Source organism: Lepidochelys olivacea (assembly GCF_965140295.1).
Source record: "Lepidochelys olivacea isolate rLepOli2 genome assembly, chromosome: 5".
Taxonomy (NCBI): Eukaryota; Metazoa; Chordata; order Testudines; family Cheloniidae; genus Lepidochelys; species Lepidochelys olivacea.
Window position 1 is genome coordinate 11,090,741 of NC_140415.1, and position 22,184 is coordinate 11,112,924.

Consider the following 22,184-nt stretch of genomic DNA (forward strand, 5'->3'; position numbering starts at 1 on the left):
TCCCCCACTGCAACTTGAGACCATTACTCCTTGTCCTGTCCTCTTCCACCACTGAGAATAGTCTAGAACCATTCTCCCTGGAACTACCTCTCAGGTAGTTGAAAGCAGCTATCAAATCCCCCCTCATTCTTCTTTTCTGCAGACTAAACAATCCCAGTTCCCTCAGCCTCTCCTCATAAGTCATGTGTTCCAGACCCCTAATCATATAAGTAGGGGCATAGCGAGCAGATCGAGGGACGTGATCGTTCCCCTCTATTCTACATTGGTGAGGCCTCATCTGGAGTACTGTGTCCAGTTTTGGGCCCCACACTTCAAGAAGGATGTGGATAAATTGGAGAGAGTCCAGCGAAGGGCAACAAAAATGATTAGGGGACTGGAACACATGAGTTATGAGGAGAGGCTGAGGGAGCTGGGATTGTTTAGCCTGCAGAAGAGAAGAATGAGGAGGGATTTGATAGCTGCTTTCAACTACCTGAAAGGGGGTTCCAAAGAGGATGGCTCTAGACTGTTCTCAATGGTAGCAGATGACAGAACGAGGAGTAATGGTCTCAAGTTGCAGTGGGGGAGGTTTAGATTGGATATTAGGAAAAACTTTTTCACTAAGAGGGTGGTGAAACACTGGAATGTGTTACCTAGGGAGGTGGTAGAATCTCCTTCCTTAGAGGTTTTTAAGGTCAGGCTTGACAAAGCCCTGGCTGGGATGATTTAACTGGGAATTGGTCCTGCTTTGAGCAGGGGGTTGGACTAGATGACCTTCTGGGGTCCCTTCCAACCCTGATATTCTATGATTCTATGATTCATTTTTGTTGCCCTTCGCTGGACTCTCTCCAATTTATCCACATCCTTCTTGTAGTGTGGGGCCCAAAACTGGACACAGTACTCCAGATGAGGCCTCACCAATGTCGAATAGAGGGGGACGATCACGTCCCTCGATTTGCTCGCTATGCCCCTACTTATACATCCCAAAATGCCATAGGCCTTCTTAGCAACAAGGGCACACTGCTGGCTCATATCCAGCTTCTCATCCACTGTCACCCCTAGGTCCTTTTCCGCAGAACTGCTGCCTAGCCATTCAGTCCCTAGTCTGTAGCTGTGCATTGGGTTCTTCCGTCCTAAGTGCAGGACCCTGCACTTATCCGTATTGAACCTCATCAGATTCCTTTTGGCCCAATCCTCCAATTTGTCTAGGTCCCTCTGTATCTTATCCCGGCCCTCCAGTGTATCTACCACTCCTCCCAGTTTAGTATCATCCGCAAATTTGCTGAGAGTGCAATCCACACCATCCTCCAGATCATTTATGAAGATATTGAACAAAACCGGCCCCAGGACCGACGCCTGGGGCACTCCACTTGACACCGGCTGCCAACTAGACATGGAGCCATTGATCACTACCCGTTGAGCCCGACAATCTAGCCAACTTTCTACCCACCTTATGGTGCATTCATCCAGCCCATACTTCCTTAACTTGCTGACAAGAATACTGTGGGAGACCGTGTCAAAAGCTTTGCTAAAGTCAAGATACAATACATCCACTGCTTTCCCTTCATCCACAGAACCAGTAATCTCATCAGAGAAGGCGATTAGATTAGTCAGGCATGACCTTCCCTTGGTGAATCCATGCTGACTGTTCCTGATCACTTTCCTCTCATGTAAGTGCTTCAGGATTGATTCTTTGAGGACCTGTTCCATGATTTTTCTGGGGACTGAGGTGAGGCTGACTGGCCTGTAGTTCCCAGGATCCTCCTTCTTCCCTTTTTTAAAGATTGGCACTACATTAGCCTTTTTCCAGTCATCCGGGACTTCCCCCGTTCGCCACGAGTTTTCAAAGATAATGGCCAATGGCTCTGCAATCACAGCCGCCAGTTCCTTTAGCACTCTCGGATGCAACTCATCTGGCCCCATGGACTTGTGCACGTCCAGTTTTTCTAAATAGTCCCTAACCACCTCTTTCTCCACAGAGGGCTGGCCATCTATTCCCCATGTTGTGATGCCCAGCACAGCAGTCTGGGAGCTGATCTTGTTCGTGAAGACAGAGGGAAAAAAATCATTGAGTACATTAGCTTTTTCCACATCCTCTGTCACTAGGTTGCCTCCCTCATTCATTAAGGGGCCCACACTTTCCTTGGCTTTCTTCTTGTTGCCAACATACCTGAAGAAACCCTTCTTGTTACTCTTAACATCTCTCGCTAGCTGCAGCTCCAGGTGCGATTTGGCCTTCCTAATTTCATTCCTACATGCCCGAGCAATATTTTTATACTCTTCCCTGGTCATATGTCCAACCTTCCACTTCTTGTAAGCTTCTTTTTTATGCTTAAGATCCGCTAGGATTTCACCGTTAAGCCAAGCTGGTCGCCTGCCATATTTACTATTCTTTCGACACATCGGGATGGTTTGTCCCTGTAACCTCAACAGGGATTCCTTGAAATACAGCCAGCTCTCCTGGACTCCTTTCCCCTTCATGTTAGTCCCCCAGGGGATCCTACCCATCCGTTCCCTGAGGGAGTCGAAGTCTGCTTTCCTGAAGTCCAGGGTCCGTATCCTGCTGCTTACCTTTCTTCCCTGTGTCAGGATCCTGAACTCAACCAACTCATGGTCACTGCCTCCCAGATTCCCATCCACTTTTGCTTCCCCTACTAATTCTTCCCGGTTTGTGAGCAGCAGGTCAAGAAAAGCTCCCCGCCAGTTGGCTCCTCTAGCACTTGCACCAGGAAATTGTCCCCTACGCTTTCCAAAAACTTCCTGGATTGTCTATGCACTGCTGTACTGCTCTCCCAGCAGATATCAGGAAAATTAAAGTCACCCATGAGAACCAGGGCATGCGATCTAGTAGCTTCTGCGAGCTGCCGGAAGAAAGCCTCATCCACCTCATCCCCCTGGTCCGTTGGTCTATAGCAGACTCCCACCACTACATCACTCCTGTTGCTCACACTTCTAAACTTAATCCAGAAAGGTTTTTTTGCAGTATCGTACTGGAGCTCTGAGCAGTCATACTGCTCCCTTACATACAGTGCTACTCCCCCACCTTTTCTGCCCTGCCTGTCATAGAATCATAGAATATCAGGGTTGGAAGGGACCCCAGAAGGTCATCTAGTCCAACCCCCTGCTCGAAGCAGGACCAATTCCCAGTTAAATCATCCCAGCCAGGGTTTTGTCAAGCCTGACCTTAAAAATCTCTAAGGAAGGAGATTCTACCACCTCCCTAGGTAACGCATTCCAGTGTTTCACCACCCTCTTAGTGAAAAAGTTTTTCCTAATATCCAATCTAAACCTCCCCCACTGCAACTTGAACTGTCCTTCCTGAACAGTTTATAACCATCCATGACAGTACTCCAGTCATGTGAGTTATCCCACCAAGTCTCTGTTATTCCAATCACGTCATAATTCCTTGATATCACCAGGACCTCCAGTTCTCCCTGCTTGTGTCCAAGGCTTTGTGCATCCGTATATAAGCACTTGACATAATCTGCTGATCACCCCTCATTCTCAGTATGAGGCAGGAGCCCTCCCCTCACAGACATTCCTGCCTGTGCTTCCTCCTGGTATCCCGCTTTCCCACTTACCTCAGGGCTTTGGTCTCCTTCCCCTGGTGAACCTAGTTTAAAGCCCTCCTCACTAGGTTAGCTAGCCAGCTCACAAAGATGCTCTTCCCTCTCTTCGTAAGGTGGAGCCCGTCTCTGCCCAGCACTCCTCCTTCATGGAACACCATCCCATGGTCAAAGAATCCAAAGCCTTCTCTCCGACACCACCTGCGTAGCCATTCATTGACTTCCACTATTCGGCGGTCCCTACCCAGGCCTTTTCCTTCCATGGGGAGGATGGACGAGAACACCACCTGCACCTCAAACTCCTTTATCCTTCTTCCCAGAGCCACGTAGTCTGCAGTGATCCGCTCAAGGTCATTCTTGGCAGTATCATTGGTGCCCACGTGGAGAAGCAGGAAGGGGTAGCGATCAGAGGGCTTGATGAGTCTCGGCAGTCTCTCCGCCACATCGCGAATCTTAGCCCCCAGCAAGCAGCAGACTTCTCGGTTTTCCCGGTCAGGGCGGCAGATAGATGACTCAGTCCCCCGGAGGAGAGAGTCCCCGACCACCACCACCCGCCTCCTTCTCTTGGGAGTGGTGGTCGTGGAACCCCCCATCTCAGGACAGCGCATCTCATGCCTTCCAACCAGTGGAGTCTCCTTCTGCTTTCTCCCCCCAGACGTATCATCTGGTCCACTCTCTGCAACAGTACCTGTGGAGAGAACATGAAAGCGGTTAGTTACCTGTGTCCGCGTTGCTGGAACCCGGACATTCCCCCTTCTTCTTCTGGAGGTCACATGTTGCCAAGCTTCTTCACTGGCCTCTTGGCTCCGCTGTGCAACCTGCTCTAAATCTTTAGAGCTTTGTGCCCGTAGAAGCATATCCTGACTTTTGTCCAGAAAATCCTCAGATTCTCATATGCAACGCAGGGTCGTTGCTCCAGACCTTCAATCTTCTCTTCCAGTATGGAGACCAGCCTGCACTTTGTACACACAAAGTCGCTTCTGTCCTGTGGAAGAAAGACAAACATGGCACATCCAGTGCAGGTCACAATAGCTGAACCCTTCCCTTCCATACCACCTTCTTACTATGAGCTTCCTCAGAGAAGTTGGCAAGATGTAAGCCTCACTGGGCTCACTCCAGGCGAACTCCCAGGCAAACTCCTGCTGTGTGCTGCTCTGCTGTCCCCTGCCGCTCAGCTGGTTCGCGAAGCTCTGGCTATTTTTAAACAGCCAGGCTCCCCTGAAACAAACAAACAGACAGCCCCACTGCCCGCCCCCTGCAGGCTACCAGCCAATCAGACACTCGCTCAGGCTCTCACACTGCCCGCCCAGCAAACACATGCTCGGATACTTACTCAGCAAACACGCACTCGGATACTCACCAATCCCAGGCAAACTCCTGCTGTGTGCTGCTCTGCTGTCCCCCACTGCTCAGCCGGTTCGCCGCCGCTCAGCTGGTTCGCGAAGCTCTGGCTATTTTTAAACAGCCAGGCTCCCCTGAAACAAACCTCTTCTTGTTAGATGGGAAACTTGAACCCTTGGTCACCCACATCCAGAATGAGTGCTCTAATCTCTGGAATAGAGATTATAAAGGTGCTACTCCTCCCCCATTTTCTCCCCCCACCTGTTTTTTGGTGATAGGTGGCCTCTGAGCACATCTACCAAATCAGGCCTCTTAATGTATTAGTCTCAGGAGCACCTATCTTCCCCCAGTTTATGATTCAATAGCAGAGGCATCTCTCTGCAGCCCAGACTTGGTTATCTATCTCCGTATGAGAAGCAAGGCTTAGGATGTACTCCTCTCATTTGGCATTTCCCATTGGCTAGCTTCGGTGTCTCCCTGTCTAGCATGCTCCAGTACTTAAATCCTAGAAGTGCCCGAATGTACTTCAGGTACTTCCAATATTGTCAATGGTGTTCTGGCTCCCCCCAAAAGTTCCAGACAGTGTTCTGGAGTAATTTCACACAAGTCAAGCCCTGGAATGTTGTGTTTGTGGATTGCCTTCTAAAGCACCTATCTCGTCCTATTCATTGTATAGTAGCCTAGGCCCCTAGCTCAGGTTTGAGGACCATAGTGTTGTTTCTGTGATTTTCTAGGCATCTCAAAGTTAGGATGTGTGACTCTGAGCACTCTAACACCTACATCCCTTTTGTGAACAAATTGCCACAAGCCAGGTTGCTGCAGGTAACTAGACACATACAATATAAGGCACAAGACATTTTGACAGGCTGCTACTCTCTTCCTTGCCAGACCAGATCAACCAATTTGAAAGCTCACAGGCCAGGAATGAGAGCCTGAAATTGTGGTGTTATTAATTTTGTACTGCACCAGAAGTATTCATTAGTATTTTACAATATTTATATTATGGTAATACCCAAAGACCCCAGTCAAGAACAGGATCCTGCTGTGACAAGATGCTGTGAGAAGATGCAGATAAGATCCTGGACTCAAAGAGCTTACCGACAAATAGCACAGTAGACAATATCTGCCATTACAAGAGGTCATTTAGTCTTATTGCTTTGACTAGCTGGCTACATAAGAACAATAAAAGGCATGTGAAAGAATCCACCACAGCAACACCACTGATCGTAGAATTTAATGAGATTGAGCATAGCACTGAGGCTGGACCCAGGTCATCACCCACCCATGTTCATATTTATGAACATACTGGTGCAACAGTGACTGAGAACATTTCCAGTGGGAAAGAGGCCTTCAAGCACACACATTCTGGGGAAAAAACTGCACCTCATGTCGCTGAGTTCAGGTCTTTATTCTTGGATAAAAACTAGGGGTAAAGATTGCATCCCAGATTGTTCCAATCTCTGACACTCCACTACTGATGTTACCAATGAAAGCTATTACCAGACAACGTTGTTGGAAGCTCTGTTTCCATTGTGTTTGTTATTCCTGTTGGAAATATTAGGGCAAATTTGGCATGGGGCTTCTACTTGTGTGTATGCATTGTTAGGATATAGATATTCAGGCCTGTCTGTAAAGGCCTATACTCTAAGAATTTAAGTGTATTCTTATCACTTGGCTAGTTATAGAGGTATAAAAGAGAGAATCAAAATCACTGTCTGCCAGTGTAAGGGCCTTCTCTTACTGTGAGAGTCTGAGGCCCTGTTCTTAGGCTAAGGCCTTTGGCTAAACAGCAGAGGCAGCCATAAGCTGGGAAGCAAATGCTAGTCGCATTGAAATAAGGTGCTATTGGGCTGTTAGGAATACAATCCTGTCCTGATAGTGCCTATCACCTCCAGAGAAAGGGAAGTGCCTAGAAGATGTAAAAGGAAACTTAGTTTGATAGCATCCTGTCTGGCAAGAATTCACTTATCAATCGCCAGGATGTGAAATCCTCATTTCTGTGTTTGTTCATTCATTGTAGTCCCCATTTCCCTATTGTTTGTCTGTATAATCTGTCTGGTTCTGTGATTGTTTCTGTCTGCTGTATAATTAATTTTGCTGGGTGTAAACTAATTAAGGTGGTGGGATATAATTAGTTAAATAATCATGTTACAATATGTTAGGATTGGTTAGTTAAATTTCAGGAAAATAATTGGTTAAGGTATAGCTAAGCGGAACTCAAGTTTTACTATATAGTCTGCAGTCAATCAGGAAGTAAGGGGGGAGAATGGGAACAGGGACTGGGGGTGGAGAAATTGGAATCATGTTTTGCTAAGGGGGGGAAATGGGAACATGCTTTGTAGTGCATACACAAGATGATTCAGAGGGATATATATATCCAAAACCAATTTTGTGTCCCATATCTGAAAATGTCCAACTATATTGTGGGACATTAACTCTTAGATAAGGTGGGGGGACAATGTGCATAGAAGTATGATCTAGAGGGACTTTGAAGGACAACCCGAGTCAGAAGTTTCTTGCAGCAAGAAGTTATGGTTGTTTATTGGATGAGCTGTTTGTTGCTCTCTAGAACACCGGTTTTACCACATGTTCATTAGCAGTTTCCCTTTTTCTCTCATGTTCGTAGAAAGCTCCATTAGGATAGTAATCACTTACCTCACAGGGGTTTTGTGAAAATTAATTAGTGAATGTTTGCAACGTGCTTTGAAGATGAAAAGCTCAGTGTAAGTGCTAAGTATTTGTATATTCATCTATGCTAGGCACATGCTCTCCCTCCAAGTAGGATGAAAGACCATTATCTAACTGTGTCTAAATTCCAAAGATGAGGACTTGGTTTACAACAGCCTACAAAATTCTATTTAAAAACGTGACTAACAGGAGCAAAGAGAAACATCTCAAATAACCCTAGCATGTGTTTTTGCCTTTTGGTTTTGTCTCCTGATAAAGGTGTTCTCAGGAAGCTCCACTAAAAGAGAAGAAAGAAAACAGAAGACATTGCTTTGCAAGATTAAAATGGAAAGTATGGGAAGAAAATGGTCAAACCAAAGAGAATGGTTTCAGTGATATTTGATGTGAAGAGGTTTTTAAAGGCATATAGATTGACTTTTCCTCACAACCCTGACACTCTGATACTCTTCAAGTTTCAAAGTGTCCTCTCAATGTGTTAGGGGGATAATCCAAAGCTCAGTTATGTCAGTAAGTGTATTTCCATTGATTTCAATGGGTTTTGGATCAGGCTGTATATTGCCTGAAGCAAGAACACCTTTCGTAGATGCAAGATAAATAACGGAGTATTCAACCTACTAGTCAAACTATGATGCAATGTAAGATGGTGAAGGTAGAAACCAAATTTATTCCAGATAATTATGCCATACACCATTACTTCAAGTACACCTTAACAGAAATCATTAGTGTAGTAAGTGCCGCTCGATGGTATTCACTATTTCAAAACTTTACACTTAAGTGGATATTTGAAATATTCATGACCAGCAAAGACCCAAAAAGATACCAGAAAAATAATCACTGCTGTTTGTTTCAAAACTCAGATAACAGCTTATGTTTCAGTATTAAGAATAAAGTAGAAACTATTAATGGTATTAGTGAGGTCTGAACATTTGAATAACTTAAGTTAACTTGACCCTAGATGTGTTCTACATTGCTGATCTATGAGCCAGGTCCTTCAGCTTTACCTATGTTGGCTAGTCCTTGCTCACTTGAATGTGGGTCCAGCAGGAAGGAGTGTTTCTTTAGGATGAGATATGCATGGACACAACCTCCCATGTAAGACTAGATGCCAGGAGGCTAGTCCAACTAATGCCAGCTCTGAATTCCCTTTAAAGGGCTGGGGAAATCACTGCAGCACTGGAAAGTTCTGGTCACACCTCCTATGAAAGCAGCTAGGAGAGGGGTGCATAGGAACTGCTACACCAGCTCCAAGACACTGGAAGATCCCCCTACACTGAAGTGATCACCCTGGCAGCTGGCTACAGCAATTTAGCAGGTGCAGCTCCACAGCAGTACAGAATCTGATCCAAAATGGTCTCCCAATTGACCCTGGACAAACCTTTTTTTCCTCCCCCACATACTGTCTACCTTTATCCCCACTACATTTCAGTGATGCTGTATGTCTATATAGCATGTCAAGGGTTTTGAGATTCTCTTGGGATAAATAAAATCTATATCTACGTGTTGTCTGATTGCTTAACATTTTTTGCTTTCTTCCAGTCTTCAAATGATGCTGATCAAAGATAATTTTGGGCTTCAAATACACAAAATAATACAATCTGCTGAAAGCTAAAGAGGCACTGAAGTAAAAAGGTAAATGAAGCATGTTTGCTATCCACACTGACACGTTAGCAAATGTTTTCATACTTTGTGGTATCCTTTTCTCTTGCTGAAAAAGAAAGGTCAGAGTTCTTCACATAACAACATTCTATAGACCACAACAAGGTAAATATGAAAATTAAATAAATTTTTATTACCATGATTCCTCTGAGAGTTTTATAGGGCACTGAAGCCAAACCTGGCATTTTTAAATATGAAACACTTTATGCTGCTTTAAGGTAATGGTGCAGCATGAATCACTCTGTAAGTGTATAAGTAGGTATGTAAAAGCTTTCTTATCTTTGGTTGCCATGCCAATGACGTCTGGCTGTTGGATGACGTAACTTGCTTTGTTTTATAAGCAGGAACGAGTCCCTCACCAGCAATCGATGTAGTGAGAATTCAATCAGCAAACAGCATAGGGTTTTTAAAAGGCTCCGCAGGCTGAAATAATGTTGTCTTCAATGTCCAAGCCTTCCCTAAAAAGTGCTATAGAAAGCATGCTAACTTGGACGAGTTTCAAAATCAACAAGTCAGCTCCTGAAGATAATGGATCACTGAAAAACAGGGACATTTTCAACATTGTTGTGACTCCAGATCGCATCCCCAAATTTTTCATCCCCTCTCTGGATGTGGAACACATTCCCCTTCAGTTAGAGCCAGCGGAAGACAAAGAAGAGCATTCTCTAGAGAGAAGAATCTTTGAACTAGCCAAAAAACCCAGACCAATCAGAAGCAAATCTGAGGCTTGCATCAGAAAAGAAACTGTCTGCAGAAGAGGGAAACTGTTCAGAAGAGAGACTATGTGTTCTGCAGATGGGGTGGCTTCCTCCAGGGACTTGGAGAAAGCCGCAGACCACTCTGATCCTGCAACCAGGGCTGCTCTGTCTTTGCCCCATCTCTCCAAAATCACCACCCCATATGGGTTTCTCACATTAGGCGAGAGTCCCAACATCAGAAGAAAAGAATCTCTCTTTTTTGAGCATGATTCTACAAAGCTTAGAACTCTCTTGTCCCAAAGGAAGAAGGCCACCTGTCTTTCCAGGAGTCCGTCTAGTGCCCTGAGTAACCTTCAACAGTCCATGGAGTGTGTAAAGTCTTCAGCCACGCCTCCTAAGAGCAGCAGAGCTATAGCTTGGCAAGCAGTGTGCAGCAACCAGCTGCCTCCAGTGCATTGTGCATCAGGCTCTGAAGGGTGCCCTGTGAAATGCGAGAAGAAAAAGTTTCAGAAGTTGATGAAGAGTCATCTGTCCAGTATCAAACATATGAGATCTCATCGTGGGGCCATGGATAAACTGGTTATACCAGCAGATAGGACATGAAGCAAACCCATTTCCTAACTCCTGTCCAAAATCTGAAAGAGAATGTCTTCCAGGTCGGTGCACAAACTTTCAATCCTTATTATACATTCAGCCTTTCAGAACTCTGGACAGGGGCAAGTGAGACAGCCAGGCAGAACTTGCTATACCTGACAGGGTCAAAGTTCCTGGTGTTTACAAACAGCATGCTCTGCAGCTTTGACTCTTTCATAATGTAAGTGAAGAATTAACTGGTTTAAATAGGCTGTTTCCCTAAGGGAATGTTGTCTGTTAAAGGCAACATCTTTTGTAGTTATTCCTGTGGGGTGGAAATAACCATGCCGAAAGCAAACTATACAAGGACAATGTGTATTTTTAGAATCTTAATGTTGGTTTCAAACTAATATTAACTGAAAAGTCTCACTGTAAGTTTTATTTCTTGCCATCTAATTAGGGATAGTTAAAGAAGTTTGTATTCTCTTTGCCAGTATTAAAGCATAAATGAAGACAAACTCATTCTTAACTGATCCCATGTTACTTACTGCAGCTAGCTGAAAACGCCCATTCATAATCTCTAGCCCTAAATGTGCTTATGGAGACAGAAAGAGCCAGATGTCTAGTTGATTGAAAACAATGAATAGCTAGTTTCTGTTTTTCCTTTTTCAATAGAACTGTTTATATTGTGCCCCTACTATATTTAACTTTTCAATGGCCATTGGGTGGGGTGGGGGAAGGGAAACTGGTGTAAATTTGTGTGCCTTGATAATGCTTGACTGTAATGCAGTACCATTTACAAACTTGTCATCATTCCAGAGCAGAACCCAATAAAATCTACTTTGTTTAACAGTGTTTTGGCTTTATGTTATCAACATTTTCTTCAAGACTTTTACTTACCCAGAAGTTAGAAGGGGAGGTACAGCAGACGACTGTGACCACTGGCTGTTTGTAGGACGTGTATTTCTGATTCTATTTGTTAACGTTAATTGTTTTGTTCGGCATTGATATATTAGTGCATTAAACACGCCAATGTAAAACCACTGCCAACATCTAGAAGCGTCATGATATCTCTGATGTGAAACGTCTGTTTGTGTTGGATGACCAATGTTTTCAGGAAACAAAGTTTACATCAAATTCAATATAAAGAAAAGGAGTACTTGAGGCACCTTAGAGACTAACACATTTATTTGAACATTTGTTAGTCTCTAAGGTGCCGCAAGTACTCCTTTTCTTTTTGCAGATACAGACTAACATGGCTGCTACTCTGAAACCTGTCAAATTCAATAGCAACCAAAGACTATATGAAGTGTACACTGAAAACTTTTAATCTGAGGTCATTTTAATTTCCATACAAAACAGTGATAGCAAGGGAACTAATTATGGTGAAATCACTGGGTTTAATTTATCAAGTATAAAGAAGCCTGTAATTGGGATGAAACCAAGTAGTCATTTGAACTTATGGAAAATGTATGCTAAATTTTGGAATTGTTACAAATATCTTACCCTACTTAAATCCTTTTGCACTTTGTTTAGTGTGTTGCATAAAAGTTGTCAACTAGTAGTAACTGCAGTATTAGAGTTACAAAAGTGATCTAAGCCCCATTGTACTAGGTGCTGTATATACACATCGTAAGTGTTGACTAATGTACGTTGGCTATAACAATATGTATTATGTGAACATCTATATATATTAGTATGCATTAAGCACCAATAATGGTAAGCACAAATACTGTAATAGTGATACAGCTTAACCTGGCCAATACCGTAATCCTGTTCATTTATGCTAAGTATTCCATAACTCCTGGCATTTGCTGAAGTAAGCATTTGGCATAAACAGATAGTAAACTTGTCAAAATGAAGATACATTTGTTCTATGTCGTAGTACAAGCTAGGGAAGTACCTTCATGGACCAGTATGTGGAATGTATGTGTTCAAAACAAAGATAAGGGGTATGCCATGGCATCAGAAAAACAAGGTAAAAAGCTGATTGGGTAAATCTAGTTTTAGATGATGCACATGGTACCTTTTACCAGTAAACAAATAGGGTACAAAAAGATGGCTCGAGGGGTGTTACTTTGGGAGCACACCTTCTGCGTAAGGTGAATATATTATCACTGCACGAGACGGCTTCTCCGATACTACTATCACCTGTATCATTAATAAACCTGATCAGCATTGGTTATTTGGTCTCTTGATTATATTTCATAACAAACCAAAGTGTGGGCAAACAACTGACTTATCAATGAGAGATCAGTGAGAGACATTGAGACAGTCCCTGCAATCTAAATATATGAGACAGATAAAGGACTTTTATCATTCCTACTTTACAGATGGGGAACTGAAACACAGAGATTAAGTAACCAAGAACTCTCAGAAAGTCTCTGGCAGACCTGGGAACTGAATCCTACTCTTCCAGTCCAGTAACTTATTCATAAGACCAAACTTTCTTTCTAGGCAAAACAAAAACAACTTTTATTTCACCAAAATAAAATGGACAACGCTTTATAGTAGAATAATCCTGAAAATTGAGCAGAAACAACTGTTTTAAAATATTCTGGGGGTAGGAGAAGGAAAGAGGCCTATGCAAGACATAACTAGTATATTTCCCATTTGTGCCTTCCTAAGGACCACACCCTTGACCTTAAACTTGCCTCTGTCTAAAGTTTTTTTTTTTTAATAAAATGGTTCTAAAAACAAAACCTCAAATGGTCACACTTTCAAAATGGAAGGCTACATTTCGGCTATAAAATGCAGAGGACATTGCACAGCTAAAACCCACACCATGTATATAAAGAGGCACTTGAGAGTACAAATTGGCACTTACACATACAACTATTCAGTTACATATACAACATGTGTGTTGTGGCCACAAGTAAGATGTTTGCAAATATGGCGCATCTCATATATACCTACCTGACTACCTATTGTACCATACTCCCAGAAGCTCTAAGAGTCGGATCAGCTCTAGAAACAATAATAGGATTAAGGCCTTGTCTAGATTTATGGAATGATAAAAAACTGGAAGCCAAATCCTGCACTTTCTATCTTAAGTAGGAGGGTCTCAGTGGACTTGGTATAGTTCTGCTACAGAAAAGGACTATTTTTGACCCCAGTCAAGAAGGCCACATTCTCTGGAGCCATTTTTCTCTGCAGAAGCTCCTCCCACTGTCCTGTACTATACGTGTCCTTCAGAGGGGCGCTGGGGTAGACCAGTGGAGGAGCAGGGTGGGCTCCACCACTCCAATGGTCCATAGGTCATTTCCTTCTAATGGAGAAGGAGAAGCAATGGCTGCTGTTAGAACAAGTATGGAGTGGTTCTGCTGACATCCTTAGAGGATTGGGCCCAGCACGTGACTTAGGCTGAAGAGTGACTGTTTTCGCCCAGTTCATGGATCTCCCTGCAGCTTATGAAGGAGATAGGCATCCAGATGCTTTCTAGTAAGACAGTGGTACACATACCCAGAGGCAGAACACAGGTGCCTAGGGAATGTTTACTGCAAAAACGTAGGCACTGACTGAGTGTAGGCACCTGCAGGGTTTGGCAGGGGTTTTGTGGATCACAGTGGTACCTAAGAATAGGACTTTGGCATGTAAAGGCTTGTCTACATGATGAAGTAGTGCACATTAGTGGGGTGTGAATTCTAATGTGCACCAACGTGTTGCACGATAACTACTGGCACACTAAAAATTTTCCTACTGTGTGTTGACATAGTCCTGTTTCAAACAGTTCTACATTAATGCACATTAAGGAACTTTTAGTGTGTGCCAGTAGGGTCTATATGGGCCAGTTAGTGCACGACACATTAGTGCCCAATAGAATTTATACCCAACTAATGTGCACTTTCCCACCATGTAGTCAAGCCCTAAGTCTGGGGACTAGTCTGCTAAGTACCTTAGTAGACCCAGGCCATTGTGCCTATCTGATGCATGCAGGCCAGAGTGTCCTCTCTGAAAGGGTCCAGTGGGTGCTGCTTCTTGCCTAAGGCCCACTGCTACTGACCTGTGCAGTGGAAGGTTATGACTATTGCCCTATCCTTGTCCCACTCCTCCCCACCCTTTACAAAGGATCAATAGTATTCTTTCACCTATGGAATGCAAGGCCTGTGACTGCAAATAGTCCCTGCACACAGGCATAGAAAGGTGGGTTGGCTTCTTATGCCAAACCCAACCCCTTGCTAGTCTACACAAGACTAGCCACAAGATAACCCACAGAGTCTTTTTCTTTGCATCTCTGAGAATTCATTTTTTGTACATCTTTCTCCCACTGACTCAGCTTCCTTATGCAAATGACTAAGGGACTGTACTGACAAACTTCTAGTGTACTCAGATAAGGAAAGGCATGCCTGGGAGATGGTATATACCTCAATATTTTCATAACAATGTGTGGGGATATCAATTCCTATTAAAGGCAGTGTGCCTTGGTTGTTAAAATGCTGTGAATTGTTTTGAAACTGTGCCTTCTTAGAGCAATGCTCATGACCCTTACCAGTCTGGTCACTTTCCACAGAAGCCTTCAAGTGCTACATATGGTACAATAGTGTCAATAGAGCTGTGAAATGTATATTGTTTTCAAGGTTATTCTCCTTTTTTGAAAAAAAATTAAATTCAACATTTGAAGAAAAAAAATCGATCAGCTAGTGTTGAAAAATGGGGAACACGTTTCTTGAAAATGTTGTCATATTCCCCATTTTTGTGTGTAAATGTTATTATTTTCTCCAAAATGTTAACAGTTTTGAGCAGCTTTAATGTAAGGATGACATGGTATGGTTAGTATATAAAGATGTCTCTCCTAATCTATATTCTAGCTGGAGTATTTACATGCTGCCTAACTATATGTACCCTTACACTTCCAACTGTGGGTTATGTTTTTCTCCTAAAGCATTCTGTACTGGTCTGCACTATTCAATAGCCATCACATTTCATCACAGAGTTGTCTGCATTGTGCTAATGATTTCTTTATTCTATGTGTAGGTTGTAACTCCATTTGTAAATTGCTTTAGGGTTTCCACTTGAAAGTTGCAATATAAATGTAGCTCATTATTATTATGGTGGGATTGCTCTTGTGTAATAGGAAACAAGTGCTAAAGCATAAGTGAAATATAATGAATAGAACATCCATCCTGAAGACATGCCACCAGACAGACCTCCTTTCCAGGAACAATGTTGGTCCTGCTTTCTTTCCAGGTATATTGTTGCTAAAACAATAACACAAAATGGGTACTGTAAGGACCTCTACTCGCTTATAATAAGATACACACTGTTGTAAAGCCCATGAAATATTTAACACTAAACAGGATTATCATTACTTTAATGTATAATAAGTAAATTAAATAGCTGACATTTAAATAAAATATAAATACTTTATGCAGTTTCTATTTACCACATCAAGGAAGTAACACATTTGAAGTCAGTGAGCAACATAATTGAATGGTTGGCATAATGGAAAGAGTTTTCTTTAGACACCGTATTCACTTGGGAATTCATTTTTACAGAGTTTGTTTGTATTTTTAGGAACTTAGACTTTCCATAAGCATCTCCCAAGTATTTTTGAAAACATTAACTCTCAGCATCCTTCTAGACAGCTGAGTTTTCCAAAACCCATCGTACAGATGGAGAAAAAATGAGGCACACAGGGTTGAGACTAATGCCACATAGCTAAACAGTGCAATTAACAAAACCCAGGAAGCCTGATTCCCTTCCTTCATAGATTCATAGCTTCCAAGGCCTGTGACCATCTGCTCTGGCCTCCTGTATAACACAGGCTGTAAAACTTCTCCAAAATAATTCCTAGAGCTGATCTTTTAGAAAAGAATCCCATTTTGATTTTAAAATTGTCAGTGATGGAGACTCCACCACAACCCTTGGTAAATTGTTTCAATGGTTAATTACCCTCATTGTTAAAAAAATTCTGCCTTGTTTCCAGTCTGAATTTGACTTCCATCCTCTGTTGATTGTGTTATATACCTTTCTCTGCCACATTACTGACTTGTGCTTGAACCACTGCGACACACTAGAAGGAGGAAGGAACATTTAAGCAGAAGTTTGCATTTCTCACAAGGGAGAAATGTGTTTTCCATGCAGATAGTCAATGCTGTGTCACTCCAGCTGAACTCTAATGGGAACTGACAGTAAGAATTACAAATAATAAATAATGAATAATCTTTACCCAAAGAGATTAAATGCAGATTACCATGATAATCGGGGCCCCATTTTCCATGAATTTTCAACTAGGTTTTAAAAGTCATAATGGTCTTTGAAAAGATTTCACAGCTGACTCTAAGCAGCCAAACCCATCATATTCCATGTGGAGTTGTTATAGCCCAGAGCTCTTAAGTAAATGTGTTATATTTAATGCTGAATAAATACATTTACTTACTAATATCAATTGTTGCTCGAGATTTCTCCTAGGCCAGGAACTAAGTAGGAAGCAGATTAATTTAACACATTTTTGACAATAACTGGGCTGATTATTGCTGATCCTTTTGCAAAGGACAGGTGCAAGAGAAAGATGCAAGGATCAGGCCTATTTTGTCTGCCTCAGGTATAGTGACCCTGGTAGCTCAGAGGGCATGACCAGAGGGGAAGCATGAGGCAGCAGTGTGCCCTTGTTGCCAGGAAGGCCAATGGCATATTGGGCTGTATTAGTAGGAGCATGGCCAGCAGATTGAGGGAAGTGATTATTCCCCCTCTATTCGGCACTGGTGAGGCCACACCTGGAGTATTGTGTCCAGTTTTGGTCCCCTCACTACAGAAAGGATGTGGACAAATTGGAGAGAGTCCAGCAGAGAGAAACAAAAATGATTAGGGGGCTGGGGCACATGATTTATGAGGAGAGGCTGAGGGAATTGGGGTTATTTAATCTGCAGAAGAGAAGAGTGAGGCAGGATTTGATAGCAGCCTTCAACTACCTGAAGGGGGTTCCAAAGAGGATGGAGTAGGCTGTTCTCAGTGGTGGCAGATGACAGAACAAGAATCAATGGTCTCAAGTTGCAGTGGGGGAGGTCTAGGTTGGATATTAGGAAACACTTTCACTAGGAGGTTGGTGAAGCACTGGAATGGGTTACCTCGGGAGGTGGTGGGAACTCCATCCTTAGAGGTTTTTAAGGTCCAGCTTGAGAAAGCCGTGGCTGGCATGATTTAGTTGGTGACGGTCCTGCTTTGAGCAGGAGATTGGACTAGATGACCTCCTGAGGTCTCTTCCAACCCTAATATTCTATGATTCTAATTTTGACAGGGTGTGGCATGCACTTCCCCTATACCAGTTTAATTCTAGTGACTGGTATAGAAAGGTCAGGAGTGTTGTGGTCAGAACATGCACACAAAGGCATTAGATAAAAACAAACTTTTTCACTAAGAGGGTGGTGAAACACTGGAATGCGTTACCTAGGGAGGTGGTAGAATCTCCTTCCTTAGAGGTTTTTAAGGTCAGGCTTGACAAAGCCCTGGCTGGGATGATTTAACTGGGAATTGGTCCTGCTTCGAGCAGGGGGTTGGACTAGATGACCTTCAGGGGTCCCTTCCAACCCTGATATTCTATGATTCTATGATTCTGCAAGATGCTGATTCACTATTTTACAGCACCCAGTGGTGCACCAGGCACCTCCCAGCACAGATATGAAAACAAGGTCCATAAAGCACTTACTCTCTGGAGCAAGGCGAAGAGGCCTCCCTCTGACGCAGACAGGGAGGAACCACTTCCAGCCCCCTGGTGGGTGGAGCTAGACCAGGTCCTTCCCTTATGCCAAAGGAAGAAGCAGGAAGTATAAGAGGTGAGGCCTCCAGCTCAGTTGACAGAGACCTGGGGAAGGAGTTGGATGCTACTGGCCCCTGAACCAGGGACTGAGTTGTATCACACCCTGCCTCTGGAAGAAAGTCTGGAGGAGCTGCTGCCTGGCGAATATCCAGAGGAGCTGCTGCCTGATGAGTATCTGGAGGAGTTGCCACCCTGCAAATAATCCAAGAAGCTCCTGGAACTGTCAGCTGCTGAGTATCCCGAGGAACCCGAGAGCCCATGAGGGATGAAACCCTACAACCAGGTAGGGTGCTCCCAGGTCCCCCATCCCCTGCTGCCACCCCAGAGATTGCAGCCGACCCACCTTAGGCCACCTGGCATGCATTTATTTTCTGTCTCCCCAGCCACAAATGGCTTTGCTGTCTGCCCCAGCGAGGGAGCTGGGCTAGACTGTTACTGGGGCTAATCTCCTGTTGATTTGGCTTGCAGCCAGTAGATGGCATAGCGAGGTGGAGTGGCCTCCCTCTGATGCAGACAGGGAGGAACCACTCCAAGCCACTGCACTCTTATTAGACATGCTGCAATTAATGGGGCTATAAAACAACAGCAAAGGGAAATGGGTGGGGAAGTAGAAGCTACCTTTGAAGTCAATGAGAGATGGGGGTGCTGAAAAAATCTCTCAAAAGGTAACTGAGCAACTTCCAGAATGAGAGCCATACTCATTTCTAAACTACCCTCCAAAAGCTCTCTGTTCCCATCCCGTGGTATCTCTTACAAAGAGAAGCAATTAGGATGTTACACATCTGATTCAGCCCATCCTTTTCCAGATGCCTGATTCCATTCTTGGATGTTGCCACTACAATACAGCGAAGCATCTGCTGAATTTCCTATCACAGCACCTCAGTCTCAGCAGACCAAAGGAAAGGCAAGAAGAGTGTATACCATCATACCTAGTGTTCATGCAACATGCTGTAATTTCCTCATGTGCAATCCCATTGCAGTACTGGGCCTGCAGTTAAAATATGTGGAAAAGGTAGATGATTTGAATAGAGCTGGTCGGGAATTTTTCAATTAAATGAGTTTTGGTCAGAAAATGCCAACTTGTCAAAACCAGAAATTTTCATAGGAAATACACAGGACAGAGAAAAGTCATATTATTGTCCCAATTTTACAAATATAGAACTGAGCCACAGAGGGACTAAGTGTTTTGTCCAAGGTCATTCAGGAGATCTGTGGTAGATCTGCAAATTGGACATGGCTCTCCAGAGTCCCAGTGCAGAGCTTTAATTGCACAACCATCATTCCTTTCCCTTTGTAACATTTGATATTGTGTCCCCTAGTACATAGGCAAAATAACCCCACTTATTTTACTGGGCATGTTTTTTCTTTGTTTGTTTTGTTTGTTTTAACAGCACCAATTTGCACAATGATAGCCTGCCCAGGGTTGGCTAATTGCTGAGCATGTATTTCTATGGTGGAATGATGTGATTTTAATTAGGGATAAGTGACATATTTATAGACATTGAAGGGAACAGTATCTACAGTATGCTGTATGTAATAGTATGCTGAAGACTATTGATTCCATATGGCATTCTATGAAACGATGTTCAAATGAGGTATAATGAGGAGAGAATAATCCTCAAAGAACATTTGGAATGTTAAAACCAAAGTTAGATGCTTGGACAATCTGGGAGATACTTCAGAGCTCAATATCTGATGATTCATCTAGGTACTTAGGCCACTATGCAAGCTGCTGAACATGGCAATGAGAAGAAGTTATGTGATCTGCGAATGTGTTCTGGCTTCCTTCCATTAAAAGAGAATGCATGCATGAATCATGGCTCTTCTATTGTCTCAATACCACCAGAAAGAATAAATAATTTCTGAACATGAAATGCATCGCAACAAACATTGGCCGTTTTTACTAGGGTATGGCTGGAGACATCAATTCAATGCAAGGCTCCATGAATGCTGAGCAGACAAAGAGCTGAATAATGTTGTTGCCAGTGGCCTCGGGTTTCTGTGATGTTATGCGGATGCAATGTTAGAACAAAATAATTTATTTGTTGACCACAAACTATCATTGTGTTAATGCAAAGAACAACAACATAGGGATGAGGATGCTGTTATTGTCTTTCTTTACACTGATATTCTCCTACCAGTATTAAGGTGGGTTGCATTCATCCTGACAGATTTTCCAAACTCCGTGGGTTTATAACGTCCACTGCTCATACTGTTGCTGCGTTAGGTTACACTAGAGAGACTTTGCTATGTGTCTTTTTCTTTTTAAGCTCCATATTCCCCACAACCCCAGGTACCTCAGTTATGTTCTTGGGGATCAAGCAATGGATGAAGCAGCGCATTCTTCCCTTGCAAACACTTAACAGATTACAGTGTCTGGCCACAGTTTAAAAGACCTTCTCCCTAACAGCCGGACGGCACAGTGAGGCCCAGCTGATCCTAGCTTAGCAGAATGTTGTGCTCATCTGATAGAGTTGCTGCATGCAAAGTGTGAGGACCTCAATTCACATGTCAGCTGTAATCATGTTGTCTTCTTGACACAGCTTATTAACTAAGCATGTTGGTGTGACAGGGTTGGGACTCACCACCGTGGCACCTCCCACTGGTGACTCCGGGAATTAGCTCAGTCCATGTGGAGCTGTCCATCCTCCGGCAGTGCTGTCCTGTCCGTTTCTGGCCTTCCATTGGTGTCCGGACCAACGTTGCTCCCCGCTCGGTGGCATCCTCTTCAGGCCCTTAGTCCACACTCACGCCCTTCTGGGGAGAGGGAGGAAACAGCAGTCTCCTGGTTCGCCCCTGCCACAGTGGCCAATCACACCCCAAAGTCTAACCCCTTCCCTCAGGGGTCTGGTGCAGTCCGTTATGGCCACTTCCTGCAGCCAGGTGCAAGATAAGGGGGTGGGGGGGAAACCCAGACCCACCCACTACTCTGGGTCCCAACCCAGGGACCCTCTAGCGATGGCCTCCGTGCCCTCCTTCTCTCCCCTCGTCTGTCTGCTCTCCCTGGGTCACTTCCCCTCTGACCCCTTTGCACCCTCTAGGCCCTTCTGGTCAAGGCCCCACAGCCTGGCAGGTAACAGGCTGGAGCTGGAGCTGGAGCTGCCCTGCCCTGCCCTGCCCTGCCCTGCCCTGCCCTGCCCTGCCCTGCCCGCTGGTCTCCTTGCTCAGGAGACTGACTTCCCTGCTGGAGGTCTGGGAGAGACTGACTGCTCTGCTCATGGGCGGCTTTTATATCGGGCTGAGCCCTGCCCTGATTGGCCACCTCTTGCCCAACCCTGATTGGCTCTCTAACAGGCCCTCCCTGATTGGCTGCCACTTTGCACAGCCTCTCTGGCCTGTCTTTGCCCACCCTCACAGGGGAGTGGGGCACTTGCCCCACCACAGTTGGGCTTTGGTCAGAATTTCTCCAAGAAAAACCCAGATAATGAAGGAAATGGTGTTGGTGAGTCAGCTGCTGTTACTTAGTCACTACATGGATCATGCCCCAGCAGGATGGCAGAGAACATTGTGACAGGAAACACAGGAGTTGCTATAGTGGATCTGACCCAAGGTCCATCTACCTCTGTGTCCTGTATCGGACAGTGGCCTGGACCAGATGCTTCAGAGAAAGCAACCTCACATTAGGCAGAGGTGAAATAATCTGCACCTCACATTTGGTTTCCTCCTGATTCCTAATCATTACAGATGGTCTTAGACCTTGCAGAGATTGTCTTAGCCATGTGTTGTTGGAGTTTTTACACTTAACGTGTAAACCCCAGGTTTTGTCCCCTTGTGGCCATATAATATCCCATCAAACCCTTTGGTTCTGTAGGAGCATGAACCTGTGTCCTGATGAACTCGAAGTTGGACAATAATATTAAAACTCCCTTTTCCCTTTTCATTCAAAATGGGTACATATTCACCTTCACTGAAGTCTTGTGCAATATT